The sequence below is a fragment of the Euprymna scolopes genome, chromosome 31 (genome assembly GCF_053919585.1).
Source record: "Euprymna scolopes isolate OS-2025 chromosome 31, ASM5391958v1, whole genome shotgun sequence".
Taxonomy (NCBI): domain Eukaryota; kingdom Metazoa; phylum Mollusca; class Cephalopoda; order Sepiida; family Sepiolidae; genus Euprymna; species Euprymna scolopes.
In genome coordinates, this window is record NC_136512.1 from 2,873,251 (window position 1) to 2,877,209 (window position 3,959).

Below are 3,959 nucleotides of genomic sequence, written 5' to 3' on the forward strand. Positions count from 1 at the left end.
TTTATTTGCTTCCCCACTGAGCAAATTAGGCACAAGGCCGTTTTTTAATGTGGAGAGAGAGGGACGGGGGAGGGAAAAGGGGACCAGCTCCCGAGAGATGGGAAATGGGAGCTAGATAGTAACTGTTGGTATGAAGGGTTGCCCCTACATTGACCAAGGTCTGATATGTGGAGTTACCCCCACATATGGTCTTTGCTTGCAGTATCTATCGGAACAGATACTACACTTTGATCTTGGTCCGAAGGTGGCCTATTCGTGACAAGACACACACAGACGTTCAGTTTTATATTATAGATATGTATATATATACATTATTTTGGTACAACAATACGAATAATCATGACGAAAAAATGGATTATTATGTGTTACCATTTTTATTATTCGGTTCGTAAACAGGAGATAATCTTGCGTTTGCAAACCAGGGCCTACGATCAATGTTTTATTCAACATCCAAAATTGCTTTTCTCAATTAATCCACTCGCTGTGAGATATGAAAAAGGTTTCTGCTCAAAATCCCCCCCTTAATCTTTTGTTATAGCAAGCTGCTGCTGATTGGCCAATCAATGCATGCCGCCTTTAAAAATGAAAACGAGATTAATTTTTGCTTTCACTAATAAAAAAAATCTTGTTGCCGTATGTAGTGGTTTTAGATTAATAGCAACAGCAAAAACTTACACTTTATTGAAGCTAAAATCTGATGGCTTATAGCTACACAGATTTTTATTATGTTCACCCACGGCCCTCTGTAATTTAGAAGTAAACTAGCAAGTCCAAACCTTAACCTTTGACCTTGACCTTGACAAATAGTCTACATTATCCCTAGATCGGATGACCTCATCATATCAGGTTTGGTCACGATCGGTCCAGTGGTGTGAGTTGCAGAAGAGTATATATACATAAGTTACGACCTTGACCTTCGACCTTAATCTTGAAAAATAGTGTGCACCATCCCTAGGTGGGGGACCATCATCATGCCAGGTTTGGTCATGATCGGTCCAGTGTTGTGAGCTGTAGGAAAGTTGCGTACACACACAAACTCTACTACTTTATATATATAGATGACTAACCTGGGTGCCCGGCATTGTGCAGGTGTTTGTAGGCGTTATTTTTTTTTTTTTAACATAGGCGTCACCACTTATCAAGGCCGAGAGGCCACTCAAAGATAAGGGTCAAAGAGTGTACAGTAGTCAAAAGGACAATATAGTAATCGATCGTAATGGAAGTTCGGTAAATTTGTTAACTTAAGTGGAACGGCTCATCAGAAACTTGTTCACATTGGACTTGAAGACAACCATATTATAGACAGCTGGAAAGCAGGAAAACCGAAGACAATTCCACAGGCGTGTAGTTCTAAGAAAGAAGCTTTGATTATGGAATCTACATTTAGGTTTAGGCACAGATAAAGAGTGGGGGGAATTATTGATAGTGTTTTCAGCTAGACGAGTGTTTCTTGCGAAAGTTTGACGAGAGGGGGACAATAAATTGAAGCTCAGTTGAATACTTTCCATGAAAATAACGATAAAGCAGAGACAAACTCGCAACATCTCTTCTGTAAGATAGAGGTTGCAGCGAAGAGAAAAGGACATCTCCCACGAGGCCACGAAGTCTATTTTAAACCCTATCAAGGCAGGACAAGTCCTTTCTAGCAGCTCCTACCCAGATGTGGCAACAGTATTCCATCCTTGGACGTACCTGGCTCTTATATAGATAGAGAATTGCATCAGCAGTGAGATATCTACTTGATCGATAGAAGGATCCGGCCATTTTTCCAGCAGCCTTGGCAACAGATTTGATGTACGTGTTCTATTTAAGATCAGGAGTAAAGCTCAAGCCCAGAAGCTTGTCAAAACTTGAGGCCTCCCCAAGACGAGAGCCATTCATTTTAATTGATGCCAGATGGGGATCAGAAAGTTGATGATGTAAAGATAGAAGCTTGGTTTTAGATGCATTAAAAGTAACCAGCCACTCCTTTTCCCATTGTACAACGTGATCAAGATGAGAGGAGAGAGAATTGGAGAGAACTTGGTCGTTTACTGTCTTAGATGTGCTACCATAGATGGTAGTGTCATCAGCAAAAATGTCTACAAATGATGTAAGGATGTGATTTGGAAGATCATTAATGTAGATCAGGAAAAGAGTTGGGCCCAGGATGGACCCCTGAGGGACTCTAGCATTAATACTGCAAGCTTCTGATTTTTGCCCATCAACTACTAATCTTATGAACCTATCAGAGAGAAATGATTTAATAATTGAGAAGACATTTCCAGCTATACCGTAGCTGGAGATCTTGTGAAGTAAACCTTTATGCCATACCTTCTCAAAGGTCTTTGATATGTCAAGAGCAATTTCCCTAAAGAGGTTGTCTCTGTCAAGAGATTCGCTAATCCTTTGAGATACAACCGTAAGCACATTTGCTGTAGATCTAGCAGAACGAAAACCATATTGTGTCACTAAGAAGGTTATTTTTGCTGAGATGGTTGATTACTTCTCTATTTAACACAGATTCCAGCAACTTACTCATGACGCACAGGAGACTTATTGGCCTGTACTGAGAGGGGGATGAGCGATCATCTGAATTCTTAAATACAGGGCATACTGATGAGATTTTCCAGGGTGATGTGAAGCAATTCTCCTTAAGATAACGTTTAAACAGTTTTGTAAGTATGGGCGTTAGTTCAGGTTGAAGTTTTTTGAGTACTATAATTGGAATACCGTCAGGGCCGGTTGCTTTACTGGAGTCAAGATTTTTGATTAGCTTGGCAACATCACGTACAGATATTTGTATATCACATAGCGTGTTTTCTGATACAGGAGGAAATATTGGGGGTTGGCGGCCTTGGTGTTGAGCAAAAAACAAAAAAAAGTTGTAGTAGGCTGCAGGCTCGAACCCATGACGCGAAGGCGGAAAAGAAAATGGAGGTGTGTGTAAGGGTGTTGATTGAGCAAAAAAAAAAAAAGCAGTAGTCGGCAGGCAGGCTCGAACCCGTACTGTGAAGGAGGAAAAGAATGTGAAAAAAAAGTGACGTGTTAGTTGTTGAGACCATCGCCAAACTGGAAATGAAGTAGGTTTAAATTAAGGCTAGACAATTGAAAAGAGGTGATGACTATCGAAAATATCGGCGGAAAAAGCAACCCCACCCTTTAGAAAAGTTCCCAGTTGAGGGTGAAGAAATTAATGTTTTTGGCCAATTTTTCGATATTTGCTGTCTGAAGGGTCGAGCTTCAAAATGATACTGATCTTGGGAAAATCCATCGCCTGTCGAAAGTTTTTGTGAGACATACAAACATATATACATTCATACATACATTTAAACAGACAGGTGAGATTTATATTATAGACTAGCAGGGGTATCCGGCGTTGTTCGGGTGTTTATATGTGTGTGTTGGGGGGAGGGAGTAAAAAAAATTAAAAAAAAAAAGTTTTGATAAGCTTCAGATCAGTTTCGCTTTTATACGAAAAAGCCGAATCAACACGAGAGGCACCGAAAGAGCAAGAATTGTGTAAAATTCGACGTAAATAAATCTAGACGCAACACACGTTTGCAAATCGTAGATATTATTATCTAGGGGGTATATAAACATTTCTAAGCGATAGTAGCTCCCCCCCCCAGGAACCCTGGCGAAAAAAGCCTTTCGTGGACATACAAAAACTCTTGCTCGCGTTTTGCCTTTTATATATCGAAAGATGAACATATTTTAGTCTTTAAAATCCATCAAACAACGAAATCTTTAATTTCTTTTAATGCATGAACACAACTTTTCCATTTTTAATTTTTTTTTTTTAAATATTTAACGAGTTTTAATACAAATCATCATGTTCCTTATTTTTTCATTTTTTATTTTTTTTTTTAAATATTTAACGAGTTTTAATACAAATCATCATGTTCCTTATTTTTTCATTTTTTATTTTTTTTTTTTAAATATTTAACGAGTTTTAATACAAATCATCATGTTCCTTA